At 34.7% G+C, this 15,769-nt stretch overlaps 1 protein-coding gene across 1 annotated transcript in view; it reads left to right on the forward strand.

Moving 5' to 3' along the window:
• LOC106019573 (inositol 1,4,5-trisphosphate receptor-interacting protein-like 1) overlaps positions 1-15,769 on the forward strand; it is a 171,388-nt gene that overhangs the window by 119,897 nt on the left and 35,722 nt on the right. The window contains exons 8-10 of the transcript XR_011804135.1: positions 10,133-10,217; positions 10,793-10,894; positions 15,222-15,268. The gene's annotated coding sequence lies outside the window, so the exon portion shown is untranslated. Of the gene's footprint in view, positions 1-10,132; positions 10,218-10,792; positions 10,895-15,221 lie in introns of the transcript that reaches the window.

The raw sequence follows: 15,769 nt of genomic DNA on the forward strand, positions 1-15,769 counted from the left end.
ACAGCTATACAAAAAGATTTAAAGGGTAATTATAACATCAGAAGGCTCTTCAGATTTGGGATTTCATTATTAACTCAGAGAACAACTGACTTTGAGTGTGAATATAATTTACATTTTTTAGTAGTCTTTATGATTTTTCCTCTTTTATAAATTAATGATCTGGCATACTTTTTGTGAGTTAGCATAACCTCTTATTAAGACTTCGGACTAGCAACAGCCTCACATCAAAAAGCCAGATCCTCAGCTTTTGAAAGTACTTAATTTAACTGAGAATTTTATTGAAAACAACCTCACATTTCCAGTGGACCAATATTAGAGGAATTAAAAAAAAATGTGTATACACACATAAAAAGCAATATTGTTAAAGAAGCAAAGTAGGAACAACAAATACCATAGGTCTTACAAACAGTAACATAAAACAGATTAATTTACTAGACCCCTAAATCCAACCTAATATTCCTTTAATAGTGGCAGAGAATTATGTCCAATACTGTGCTAGCCATTGCTAGAATGGGAAGATATTCTCTTAATCTTTCTGTGGAGGTTTAGCAGGCAAGCCTAGGGGAATAACGGATGAAAGGACGGGTGTCAAACTGAATATGGAATCAAAGATACGGCTTCTTCTGAAAGGAATGATGAAGTGCTTCAAGATGCAAGTCAGGTTTAGTTGAAACGTAAGAGAACAGATCTGTATTTTCTCATCTGGGATTGGCTGAAGAAAGTTAAGGGTTTTTTTTGTCTGTTTGTTTTTGTTTTTCCATTTTATTAGTCCAGGGACTTCTCTATAACATGCTTATTTCTTTGGAATCCTGATAGAACTACCAGTAGAATACATGAAACAGTTTGGCTAATTGAAATGTTCTGAAAATAGGGGTAGTTTGTTTTATGTGCTAACTTCAACTTGTCTGTCTAGACTCATTTAAATTATGAGCATAAAGGTTATGAAGATACATTCAAATTTTTGATCCGGTTTACATGTTTCTTTATGATAAAGGCTAAAGGGAATATATTCTTGAGGGGTGAAATCTTTTCTGAATGAGCAAATCTCAAAAGAATTGTTTGGTGATATTGTATCACACCACAATAACAGACACATATTGTGTCTGTTATTAAAATTGACTAAGTAGAGAACAGTGATATTCTTTGCCTCAAATTTATATAACAGCAGAAAGAGAGCATATGTATATTTGTATATGGAGAGATTGATTCACTCAGAGTGCTATACACAATTAGGAAGGAAGTTAGGATCCAAATTCATAGCAGGTATCTGGAGGAAGAAGATGGTTGTCAGAATTATAAGACACCCCTTTTTGGCAATGAGGGAACAAATAAGGTGCAAAAAGGTAAAAGGAAAATGTGGTGAAAGAACACAAGACAGTATTTAAAGAGATATTTCAGCATCTGAGGTTGTAACCAGGCTGTTCTCCTTTCAAGTGAAAGAGATGTACTATCACATCTCTGTGTTAGTATACATTGTATATCATATATAGCATCACAATAAATACGTCCAACATAGCCTGATTTGACACTTCAAAATATTACACTTCAGCTGAAAAAATTGCAAAACAAATTGGTTTTCTTAAATGACTGTTGTGTTTAACACAGTTTTCTTCCCCACAAATGCAATTTATAAGATTTTTTTTCTCTATATATATTAGTCTTGTTACCTGTAAAATTGATGTGTGTCCTATGGTGCTATAAATAGGCAAAGAAGCAGAGTTTTGTAGTGCAGATATCGTGAGGAGACAACATGGCAAAAAAATGAAGTGTCAGAAAAATGCAATTTTGATTTAGAGACATCCATCTAACTTTATGTTGCATCTGGGGAGCTAGAAAGAGTACCGTGAATCGAAGATGTTTCTAAACTACAAATTTACATCCATGTTTTATATCTCATAAATTTGTAGAGATTTTGGCATGTCACTGTTTGATAAGGAAGATAAATTTTCTTTGGATTGTCTGGAAAAAAAATCAAAACCACAGTATTGCACGGTATAAATGGGAATGATGTTATATCGTGTGAGGAATAAACAAAATCCAGTTGGCTATGTACTTTCATAAATATAACTGTTCTTCTCCCTGTCCCTGGTCGCATAAAATGCCATCCATATTACATTGCCATTGATTCTGCTTATGTGATTTTCATTTTTTTTTTCCCCAAGGCAAAGAGCTTGCAATGTTGGTGTCTATTGATCTCCTTGCTGGAGGCCCACAATCACAGCATTCCAGAGAAGTTGTTTTTTTCTATGTAGCTCTACTGGATGCTGAGCATCACCACCCCTAAGCCCCTACAGAAGGTTCTGGGAGACTGAGAACTTCTATCACATTTTAAATAAAAGTGCATGACTTTACACTGAAACACCTAGAGAGCGTCCATGCAGTGTAACTGAGTTTGTGACAAAGAGAATATTGCACAACGAAGAGGTGAAAGCATCCAATCAAATACTTTTTTTTTTCTTTTTTCTTTCTTAGAGCATATTCAGAAGATGCAAACCCCAATTTTTCCCAAGTTATTTTGAGTAGGTGGTCTCTTTGATTCATCTACCCATATAACAACAACAGAAGCCAAAAAAAAAAAAAAAGAAATTTCCATCCAAATTACATTGTTGTTTAGCCATCTCAGTCAGGCCCCCTGGGTTTGAACTGTGCTGTAACACAGGATCCAGATGTACAGAAAGAAACCTGGTTTAAGTCCTTTTTCCAATTTTCTGAAACCCACCTCCTCTTGAGCATACACAATCACCGTAAATTATCCCACAGAAACATTCTTGTGCAAGTAATCAGTCATATTTCCTCATATCCAACAATTTCTTTATACAGGATGAGATGATGAAAACATTTTCCTCACCATTAAGTGGAAGAAAACTGAGAGTATGCTGTCATTTTAATGTGTCTGGTTTTTGGTGAGTAGGGTGCAATAGACAACACATAAAGAAGCAAAGATTTATACTCACAGATGCACACAGTGATAGTCAAGTTAATTGTAGACTCAGATATTGCACGCTTCCTTGCTCTCTGCACAAGTCCTGCAAAGGTAGTTAATTTTAAATGCTGTAATGTTACAGCTTATGTGTCACTTGTGTCTTAGAGCTTTCAAGGAGTTTACCAGTGTGGGATGAATAGCAAATAGCTTTTGCTTTTAAAATAAAATAAATATATGCAAGGTAGTATTTTCACTTCATATTTTTTCTTCTGTAAGTAAATTCTCAAATACAAATTAAAAACAACTGTTAAATGAGAACTATGTAAGAGACCCAGATTTAGTTGTTCTCTGAGAAGAAAAACTATATAAAACATTAATTTCTTGCAGCTAAAATATCTGTATTCCTGGCTCTGCATGAAAGAATGCTGTTGAACGTAAGCCCTTTATTTGACTTTGGCTTAAAACAGGACTTGTGTGGGCTAAAAAAAATTATTTCATTGCAAATGCAGGAGTAGGAGTAGCTGGCATAAATTGTCATAGGTCCCCAGTTATCAATAGAGCTACAACTACTTAAACCAGCTGACCTATACAGTATATTGTAAAAGCCAGGGATTTTTTTGCCTCATCAAGCACTCTCAGTTACTGATCCCTGATTAATCTAGTTCTTACAGTTTTTCAGCATGATTTTTTTTTTGTTTGTTTGTTTTAATGTAGATGTCTAGAAGAAACATTGAAAGAATTTTAGGGAAAAATTTCTAAGTCTAACGGAAAATGGAACTTTTCTCCTCATTGAGATACTACTTGAGTTGCTGTAATATGACTGTCTTCCTGGAGAGGATCTTCAGGGATTATCTTCCTTAGGTCAGAGTAGAGGTTATCTTCACCTCTCCAGCAAGGAGAAAAGGGAAGAGGTAGAAGAGAGGGGAAAAATACTCACAAGAAGAGACATAAGAGGAAGGATGTGAAACTGATCTTGAGGGATTAATCAGGAAAGGGAATTGGAGGCAGAAACAAAATTGTTTTGTAATGTACGTGATGCTAAGTTGTGAAACGGAAATGGAAGTAAGAACAAGGGACTGGAAGGCATCAATGAAGTAAATTCAGAAGGCTTCCTGAAGATAGATAGTAATAGTAGTAGTAACAGCAGTAAACATTTTAGGGTGTATGAAATTCAGATTACATGTACTTGGTGAGGAGAGAAAAGAGGTAAGACAGAAACATACAGGACAGAGGTAAGGAAAACTAAGGAATATAATAATAAGAAAACCACTGAAGAACCACTGAGACATGCCGGAACAAAGCATTCTAAAGTGAAAAACAAAAGAAGCTACAGACCAAAGAGGAGGTGATGGACAGAGATGGACCATTTCTTCTATTTCTTGAGATGTTGCCTTTTTTCTACATGGATTTAAATAATTGCAGCATAATACAGAGTTATAGCCTGGTATATAGGTGTAGCAAACCCTGAGAAGAGCATGTTGTGGAATTGTTTTTACACAACTTTAACGCAATTTAGGATTTATTTTATACTTTTATGATAAATAACAAGGAACAAGGTTAGATTGTATGGTTTTTGCAGGGTCCTTGGGTGGGGGGGGGTTGTTCTAAATCCAGGTACATGCTTCCGAAATTCTCCTTAGGGTGAATTACTCACTCTACTCTTTTGTCAGCTTTTGTTCACAGAAAACCTTGTTCTTCAAGGAGTCAGCCCTGAGATGCACTTCCCCTCAGGGGTACCCTGAGAGGCATCCTGGTTCAAGGGGAGATCGAGGGTGCAGTCCAGTGTGGTCCCTGGAAAGCTCAAGGTGCTTAGGACTACTTAGTTGCTACTAATCAACTAGTTGCTTAGGACTATCATTCATAGGACTGCGAGACAACAGACTGTTAGTACTTTACCATCCTGGCTATTGTTCAGATAAAGCAGTTTTGGTATTTTTCACCAATTCTGCTATTCCCATACCTTCCAGAATGTATAGTTGTGGTACTCCCCAGATGAGGCTACTGTCCAGGCTGCAGGTTTGGAGGTGCAATCAGGGAGTGCCTGCTCGTACTCACTTGTTATGGCCATTGTCCATTGACAATGGAGGACTGATGTAACATTAGGCAATCTTGAACCATAGCTGACTTGGGGGAAAAGCTACTCCACCGCAGAGATCAAGGGTTACAGCTTGCTGTGATCCCTGGAGAGCTCAGATAGGCTTTTCTTCAGTTGCTATAAGTTCAGGTCGTTGGCTCTTAGACAAACTCAGACTCCCTACCATGTTCTGGAACTCTGATGTGCAAGGAGCAGTCCCATCAAGGCCTACTGTGGCTCATAACTCTGAGCAAGGCTTATGTCAAGTGTGGGAGTATAGAGAACCCATCACAGAGCCAATGTTTGGTTTTAATGAGAAAGTTATGATTTCTAGGTATATCCAAATTTCTGTGAAACATCCTTGTACAGCCCTACCATATGCCATAGCAGTGTCACTCATGAACTTCAAATCACTTGAGTTGTATGATTTAAAAAGCATAGCTAGGCTGTCAAAGTGGTTGTTTCTTACAAATTTAGAGGAATGGAAATCTGGCTGATTTGAAGGTGTGATTAAGTGAAGTGTTTGCAGTCACAGAAAATTGCTCTAGACCAAAACCTAGTTTAGATCAAAACAGCATAAAATGTGGTTCCACCAGTGTAAATTTCGTTGTGAAAGACAGGTTCACAGACTTGTTTTTACCAACAGAGGTGAAAACAAAAAAAGTCTCTGTGTGTGTGAATGTTAGGTACAAACAAGTTCACTAAGTGTCTGTAGTCAGCACATCTTTATGTTGTCTCATGTTATGACTAAATCAACAAAGTTACTCATCTGTTCATCTTTTCAGCTTTTTTTTTTTTTTTCTTAATTCAAGCCATTAGGGTAGTTACATGGTATGACACAATTGTTTTCACTCCCATTTATAGGTAAAAAATACTACTCACTTAAAGAGCAGGGAGAAAAAAAAAAAGAAAAAAAAAATTGCAATTATTTGTACATTTATGAAATGGAAAGTATTTGCAAGAACATTTTCAGATGATACTTTATTTTCCACCTGCATTCTTCCATTTACATTGAGAAAGATTTGAATTTCATGTCCTTGGAAGTCTGGTTTCTGGGTTTGCAAGCATAGAAAAGTAACATTGTTTGGATAGTAAAATTTTTTGAGCATAATAAAAAAGAAGAGTTAACTTTAAAATAAACCTGAAAGCAAGAAAGTTTAGCAGATTGCTTCCTAACTTATTCCTATTCTTAAGAATTCCTATTATGCAGAATTATTTGTATCTGCTTTATTTATTTCACCAGGAAATATTTCAGCTTTAAAGAGGGCAGCACTCTCTTCAAATGACTCCAGCTTTTACCTAATGATCCAATAAGTTAGTGATTGTTTGATGTGTGCATATTGTGTTTCAGTGGGAAGTTGCCAAGACTTTTATTGAGTAGTAATATTTTCCCCTTGCTGGTTTTGGATTTCTCTGAGGATCAGCAGTTAACATACCATTTTCTGTTACAATTTAATTGAAGTGCCAGATATTTGTTTTTCCTTCATTCAATTTCTTAAATTGGGTAATCCCTTAAAAGGCTATCTTAATATAGTAAATGCACTACCTCTGTGAATGAAGTATGCTAAATGATACATGGACTTTTGCCATTAGGTCTTTGTACGAAATACTTTTTACATCACGTTTACATCCTAGCAGAAGTAATCTTAAATAGTAAGTTACAGAACAAACTAGTCTGCTGTTCACAAGTGCAAGGCTTGCTTACATACATAGAAATATCCATACACCAAATATAACAGAAATATTTAGAAAATCCTTAAACTTAGATGACTGATCTTAAGTAACTATGAACTGGTCTGTGTCCAGTTTGGTAAGCAGAATTATGTAGGTTTATACTGAAGATCTCAGTAAAAAAAAAAAAAGGGCTGTGAAAATGATCAGTTTTAGTTTTCATTAATTTTGCTTCCACCTCTGAACCACCATAATGGCAAGAGAATTTGATTGCTGAATTTTTATACCCCAGTGACTTGCTGGGGTCTGTTAGTAAAAAGTTGTTGAAACATTGCAAACCTATATGGCTTAGGCATTTTGTTATTAGCTTGTTTGTTTGCAGGTTGACTGCTACCCTCAGCCTTCATGGATTATGTCCTAGTTATATTGTGCAGTCTTTTTTTTTTTTTTTTTTCCTTTTAATCAAGCCTAAAACCCACCATAACTCTCCAGGTAGTTCAGAGCACTTGATTCCAAAAAAATATAAAATTTCTGCAGAATAAAATATGTCTCTGAGGACCTTTTCTATGTGAAACATGAAATTATAATTGAAAAAAAATCTAAAGAAATATTTTTGATGTGGTTTCACCTGCCTGTATGTGGTAGTCCATAGAAAGGAAAATATGTAACAGATTAAATACAAAACACAGACAAAATATTTAAAACTTCTTCCTTTGATATGCCTTTAAAAGCACCACTGAGTGGGCTAGCAATTTACACACTAACACCTGGAGTCTGTCTTAGCACAGTCATCCAGTAGAGCTTATCAACAGATTCACAGAGAGCTAAAACCTAGAGAATAAAAAGCTCAGATGCAGTAAAATACTACTGGATCAAAGTAGAAAATAATCTGTAATCCTTGATAGTAAGCCCTCTAATGCATGCTAAATGCTTTCCTAATTTGACTATAAAGGAACTTATTTTGGGACCATTATCAAATTCTGACAGACTATGATCTTTGATTTACTGTAATATTTTTAAAATAATATAGATAATATTTTATTATTAGGTTTAAATAGTTTATTTATGCACTGTTTCTTTTGGACCCCTGTGGAGCTTGTAGAGCAATTCTGTCAGATGCAATAGAGATGACCAGTAACAGACAGTTTTAAGCCAATATTATGTAACCTAAGTAGACAAGAAGTAGTGGAACCAGAGAGAAGAGATAGTGAAATCTTATCTCAAGGCAGCAAGGATCACAGCCAAAGAATCACTCAGGTTTCTTCCACATCTGTCGCTGGATTGCTGGATTGGTAGGCCATATCACTCTTGAGGGATGATTCTTTATATAAAGATATATAAAGTATATCCTGTTGTGCTTTGATACGTGTAGGCACATCTATAAAAACCTAGGTGCTGGGTGGAAATTTCAGTCTGCTGTTGAGTGGAAATTTAAGAAATATTGGAAGTAATTAACATTTCTTACTTTAAAACATGGTCACTTGTCTTGGATTTTCTTTTTTTTTTTTTTTTTTGTGGGACTTGATTTTGTCTTTCTTAGAAAGTGATGTAATATTTGTAAATAATGCCTTGAATAAATTGTTTCCAGGTACATGGAATCAATGTGGTTGTTTACCAAGCAAAAATTTCATTGCTGAGAAAAAGAGTACTGCATTTAAGACTGAAAATACGAAAAGGATGTAATTTTCATTTGTCTGCTAGTACAAGAATATTTCCTGCTGAATGCTTAATTATGGGTTGACCAGATTAGTCTAAAATGCTTTTATTGCCTAACCACTCCCAGTTTTGAAGATGAGAAAATCTGTTGGCAGTCTTGACAGAAAGGGGAAACATACAGAGCAGAAGCATTGCTTGCTCCTCGTCCATCCAAGATGACCAATTAAAGCATCCTATTTAGCATACTGAAACTAAAGAGTCAAGCTATTTAATTTGTTAATGTTGCTATTAATTATGTATCAAGCATTGACAGTATATTAAATTGTGTATAGGATGCAAAGGACAGACACGATTCCTTCTGTAAGAGCCTGCAGTTTTAACTGCAACAATCATGCAGATCCCACCAGTACATGTGAGCAGCCCCAGAGGAAGGTCCACCTTAAGAGCAGCCTGGGAACTTCATTTGATTTATTTATGTAGAGGCTATTCTGGTGACACAGAATTTGCAAGAGTACACAGGATGATTGATAGTGTTGAAACCTAGGTATGTAACCTTACAAGGTTCTATGAGCTATGCGTTAGAGCTGATATGCAAAGGTGTCTGAAGGGAGGAGAGAAGCGAAAGAGTATTTTCCCTCAATTAGACAGAATCCATTATAAATTCACAGCTTCTAGACTAAACTATGACCCATATTGCTTTTTTTTTTTTTTTTTTTTAATGTGACAATATTTACATAAAGGAGCCAGGAGGCTCTCCTTTCTGTAGGAGACTACAGCAATATTTGAGGCTTCTAGCTGATCTTTCTTCAGTGTATTCTTGCACAGCAACTGCAGTTACTTCCTGTGATTGCCATGGGTACTTCCAATAATGGGTACCAAAAATAAAAGTTTGACATAGTGATATTTCCCTAACTGGTACCTGTAAACACTGATATGTATATATATATATTTGCAGAGAAGATTTCTAAGCCATGTGCATACATGAATTAAATGTATTTCTGGAAGCAAGAAAAATAGTGTATTCTGAATTTCAATAAAGAAACATCTAAATTCTTAAGCATAGACTATTAGTTCTGATGAATCATATGCTTGTGGTGTGAGACTTAATATTCACATTGGCAGAAGATCTGGCCTTTTTGATACATAAGTGTTATATTCAAGTAAAACATCTGAACTACTATAACATTGTATATTAAAATCTGTGTTAAAGTTACCATTCTGCACTTTACACCACCAAATTTAGTAAAAATTTACTCGGGTGTATATATTTTATATGTTTCCGTTTTAGTTGAAGTGTTGCAAATGACAGTAGATCATTTTATTTTTAATTATATTCATCCTGCTAAAGTCTTTTCAGCATTATGTATCAACAAGTGAGCAAAGTATACTGAATAATAGCATACATGTATGAAATTGGTGTTACTCTAGATTACAGTATGGAAAAAAATGGGAAATGACTTCTGAATAAATGAGAGCTGAAGGAATGTTGGATTCAAAATAAACAATCCACACTTCAGTACAAAGCCATATTGTTTGTAATATAGTACGTTACTATTTTTTTTTTTTTACTTGCTGAAGATTTCTCCTCACAGAAACTCAGCAGATAAGTAATTGAAAGAAGCTGCATAAGTACTGTATATACTGGTTATAGGGGGAAATATACATAAATTATGATGAAGAATCTGAAAAGCCTGAAGACTGCTTGGTTTTAATTGGTCTGTTTAAATCATATTAATCAGATTGGACCCAAGTAAAGGAAACAGTGCTGTTAATTTAGGTCAAAGCCTAATGATTTTTTGTCTTTACAGCACCAAGCAGTCTCAGACCAGCAGGCAGTCACAATAATGTTTGATGCATGATGGAGAGTACTACAGGATTTACAACTGTTACCAGGTAAAAATAGTAACGTATCATTTATTTATGGAAATTATTTCTGGGTTTCTTACTTCTAGGTATAAATCACAAAATCATGGAAACATAGAATGATTTGGGTTGGAAGGTACCCCAAAGATCGTGTAATCATAGAACCATAGAATGGTTTGGGTTGAAAAGGACCCTTAACAATCGATCATCTTGTTCCAACACCCCTACCATGGGCAGGGACACCTCTCACTAGACTGGGTTGCTGGGATGGGGCATCCACAGCTTCTCTGGACAACCTGTTCCAATGCCTCACCACCCTCATCACAAATAATTTCTTCCTAATATCTAATCTAAGCCTACCTTGTTTTAGTTTAAAACCATTACCCCTTGTCCTGTTGCTACACTCCCTGATAAAAAGTCTCTCCCCATTTTTCCTGTAGGCCCCCTTTAAGTGCTGAAAAGTCAGTATAAGGTCTTTCGCTCTCTAGACTGATCAACTTTCTCAGCCTCAGCCTGTCTTCAGAGAAGTGCTCCAGCTCCCTGATCATTTTTGTGGCCATCCTCCTGACCCATTTTAAAAGATTTGTGTCTTTCTCATGCCCCAGAGCTGAACTCAGTACTCCAGGTGGGGTCTCACAAGAGCAGAGTAGAGGGGAGAATGAAGGTGAAGTCTGGAACAAAGAGCTCTCAATAGAGAAAAAGAGAAGGTAAGTACACTGTGGAGCATATTGAGGGATCTATAAATGATTCTTTAACAATCCTTTTAGTCACTTCAGACTTTCCAGTTCCTAAAGGAAAAGTAGTGAGATACTGTGACAGGGGAATAAAGTGGAGAGGCAGGTTAGCTCTTTTTACTAACATTTTCATTTCTCAGTAGAGAACTCTAGATAGGAAATCTTTCTTTTGGGTTGAAAAGTCAAGATCCTTCTTCTCAAAAATGCTAAATTTACCTTTTCTTAGAGTGTACTATAAATGTTACCAGCCTTATTTTAAAAGCTCAGTAACCTAGATGTGGGATAACCAATTTCTGCACCCGGAGAGAAGAGCCATAGGGATTAGGGTCAGTGACTTTTTTTTCCACCAGTAAGATGTTAAGTGTCCAATTGTAATTATAAAGTTTTGATGGTGGATCATCTCTCCTATTACTGGGCTAAGAAGGGGCAGAGATCCACCAAATAAAGAAAAAAAAAAAAAAAAAGTAAGGTGAGATGATCCGATACCATGAATGAATTAGGAAGCTTATTTGTTTCTTAAGTCATGCTCCATCAAATGCTTATAAGGTGGTTATAACCCTTCCCCAGAAGCTGAAAAATGAGTGGTGGATTCAGTGGAAAATACAAAATGAAGATATGAAATTAAAGCCTAATAATGCACACGCACAAGGAGGGTGAATTAAAGTTACGCTGGTATCTCATAATTTTTGACTCCTTAACTCTAATATCCATTTTTTCAGGTCCCGTTCATATTAGCTCAACTGTACAAGTATTCCACACCTTCATTTATATATGAATTTAATGAATTTTTAGATACTTTTTTTTTCTTTTCCTGGCAAATGTTTAGAAAAAGGAAGTAAATCCCAAGAATCTCATTTCGGTATCGCACATTTTCTTCTGCCATATATCAACAGTTATGTCACAAGAGAATACTATGAAAATAAACATTTAAAAGGGTTACATATAAAGCACAAAATGTCTTTTGAAAAATTCTGTAACCTGATTTTGTTTCTGATTTAAGACATGTGAATGCTGCCTTTTCCCAACAGCAAAAACTCTCTGTGGAGAAAAGAAATGAAGACCAAATCAAACATTCAAATCTTTTTAGTTTGCACAGCATGTTATACTTCATGCAGAAGGAGCCACTTGAAATTCAAAACAGCACTTCATACTTAATCACCTTCCACACTGCACAGGGTGTGCTAACATTTGTGCATATTTAAGGAGCAGTTACATACATGGGAATGAAGAATTATTTGACACTAATAAAAACTAATACCCATGTGGGTTACACAAGACTACAGCCAAATAAAAAGCTTCAAACTTTAAGGATATTCTTCTGCTTATAGGGACACCAAATTTTTACTGATGCATGAGTGCATCTGAAGACAGAACTGAGTCCCCCATTTCAGAGAACTTCAGCTGACAGGCAATGTACAAAAAGTGGACATGATAGTTTTGTGTTGAACTGTGTATAGCTAAGCTGATGTATTTTAGGTGGTCTTAATAGATACAAGTGAGATGACAATCTGTAAACACAATGAAGAGTTAGAACCATTGCTTAATTTCACTGATTTAGTCATAATATTGGATCAAGTAACTCAGAGGGTCACAGTCTCTCTTCAGAGAGAAGCCCTAATGGATTCTATGGTTTCCCTGGGCAAAAATTAATTTGGATTGAGTTTGTAAAGCAAATATTGCCTGAGTATATGAAGAGACATATTCTGACACTTTCATATAGTATGCATTTGAAGAAAATCAGTTAATTCATAACAATTATGATATATTTTTTTGTACATAATATTAGATCCTATAAATAGGAGTATGTTAATAGATTTCTTTGGCAGTGGAGGATTTTCTTATGTGCAGTACTTAATAGCATTTAATCCAATCAAGGTTAAAAGTCCAAATGATGGAATAATAGGTAATTCTGTCTCTTCAAATATCTGTGCATTGTCCAGATTTATTATTTTTTATTTTTTAAAAGTTCCTTTCAATATCTAGTTTTCAGTAATTCAGCAAATGAATTGCATTTTTATATACGCTTATTAAAACCTTGGAGGAAAATATCCCTTTCATACTGCACCTTATTGAAAGGCAAATATGGTCTTGGTCTTCTTACAGAAATCATATCTATACTCTTTGGGATTATCTTTAACTCATTACAGATAAGAGGTTTTTGATACAATATACTCTATTCTATACTTTTTAATAGAAAATGTAAATGTTCATTCCTTATCAAAAGTGTCATTCATAACATTTTTATTTAATTTTCCTGCCAATTAAATCTATTCTTCTGAAAGATTTAATATATGTGGTAATTATTTTGAATCTTGATTAAATCATTCTGCGCATAAAGAAGTAAGAACTTCAGCTAAGTTTTTCACACATCTGTATATCTTTCTCTCTCTTGCTCTCTCTGTGCATGTCTCAGGTCCTGGGTGGATTCAAGGTGATAAGCCCTTGAGAAAAACATAATATGATTATCTTGCAGAGAGGTGGTAGAATAAATAAGATTATCCATAACAAGCTTAGTCACTGATGAGTTCAAGCTGTGCTGATACAGAAAGTCTTGACACAATTGTAAGGTAGTAACAGAAAAAGTATGTGCTTGCAAAGGAAAGAATAGTGCTTGAACTATGAAACCTTCCATGATTAATTCAAATGCACCTATGGCAGCATGGAAGCTTCACTACATTTTCCAAACCTCTTTGATAGAATATTCAATTGCAGACTTTAAGTCTCTTAATGCACATCAATATTATTTAATGTGTGAGCATTTTAAGCTAAATTAATTGATTAATTTTTTGCCTGGTTTTAAGGATGTTTTAACATTTGTCTGAGTTTGGAGTTATCCCTATCTGTGTTTGTGAATTAATAGTTTTGATGAATTATGTTGATAAGTAGGTTGTGACAATAAGCCTAAGTATGCAGGCTGTCTTCCTAAGCTGTGAAGACAGCTACTTAATGTCACCTACACTAATCTTACTATAGGGACATATATTTCTTTGTATTTTTTTAGGTAACATCTATTTTTGAGTTTCTTGTTTTAATCCATGTTTAACTTTAGTGTACAAAACTATATACAACTAAAACAGTATACAGTAACTCCATATACAAAAATCAAAAGGTTTCTTCAGTATCAAAAACAAGTATACAGTTTCAGTCAATATAAAACAAAACATAACAACAAAAAAGTGTTGTTTATTTATTTATTTATTTTTATTTATTTTTTAAATACTGGTAACAGAACCAGCTTGCTACAACTTGATTTCCAGAAGCTTAGTGTATAGGTTTTTTTAAACACCACTGGCTATTTGGTCATGTCATAGTATAGACGCTCTGAGGCTGGAGGCATTTTTGACTAAAGAATCCAGTTTTAGATAACCGGTTTAGAGCCTAAGAAAATCCTCTAGGTCAAGATAAAATCAATTTATTTTTTTTTAATAAATGATATCTGTTGTGGGAACTATGTGATTTTAGAGACATTGTTACTTTGGGCTATCCACTGTGCCAAGGAAGAAAGTATTTTCATTAAAAGAAGCAGTGTCTATACAGCTCAGCTGTAAGCTGATAACGAACAGAAAATATTTGTTTATTATTAATATAATACAGGTAAAATGCATAATTGTTATGACTCTGCAATTAAGGTATGTGAAATAAACATCTGTGAAGAAAGTAAAAGATCTAGCTAAGGAACAAAAAAAGACACATTGAATAAATTGATCAATATTCTGTTGAATTTATTAAAAAAAAAAAAGAGTATAAAGAAGTCAACAACTGAAAGAAGAGAACCTAATGATACTGTATTGCAGATTTTATATTCTAGAGTTTCATTCTGTTACAAAATATTGGAAGAGATGTCAGAACTTTACCTGTAGTTCATCACAAGTCGTTATATACTGTAAGGTTGTACTTAGCATACATCTTTTTTTTTTTTTTTTTTCAGTGATACCATCTAATTTAAATAAAGATCATCTTGATTTCAAGCATCCTGAATCTAGAACTCTTAGCAGTCTTAGAACAACAGTTACATGCTTAGCAGGGTGTAACAAAGATTCTATTCCAGTAGTAAAAAGAAGGGTTTTTGACTGATTAGATTTTTTTTTCTGCAGTGTTTGTTTTTATTATCAAGTCTCTAATCTTCATGTGTTAAAAACTATTGATCCCTGCAGAGCCATACCTTTTTGCATAGCGATGGAATTAACTTCAGCGTCATATTTCCTTGTTAATCCAAAGCTAGTTGTTACTGTTTTTCTTTTTCCCTCTCTGTTTTCCTTTTTGCTTTCACTTTTTCTTTCTTTTTCTTGATTGTGCTCAGGAAAGAACCATATGCGAACTCCTCTACCATTCAGTAGATGCATAAGGTAAAACTTTATTATTGCTTTTAACTGTCCTTTCAAAATTATATCTCTCAATCACATAAAAAATAAACTCTTTTGAGTTTGTTTTAGGACAAAAGTCTATCAGAAGAGAAGCAAGTGTAGGGGACCCATTTCTATTTTGTTATCTTCCTGTGTGAATCAGAAACTGACACAATTCTTACTGTTTCTAAAGTGATACATAAATGTAAAAGCCTTTAAACAGTTTATAGTAGAAAATGAAGCATAATATATTCACATCTTTATGTGTTCATATATTTTTGTTTAAAAAGGTATGCTGAAAGTGTATATCTCATATCCATTTTTCATATGCAGTGATATATTTGCAGTTACGTAGTGTGAGTAAAGCCCGAATCAGACTCCTCTTGTTCAAAGGAACTAACAAGTTGCTGTTAGTAGAACACTACTGAGGCTTTGGACAGCCTGTTCATTAGTCTCTGCAGAGAAATACTTGGCCATATAGACAATCAACATCCATGGTGAGGTT

The sequence above is a fragment of the Anas platyrhynchos genome, chromosome 1 (genome assembly GCF_047663525.1).
Source record: "Anas platyrhynchos isolate ZD024472 breed Pekin duck chromosome 1, IASCAAS_PekinDuck_T2T, whole genome shotgun sequence".
NCBI lineage: Eukaryota > Metazoa > Chordata > Aves > Anseriformes > Anatidae > Anas > Anas platyrhynchos.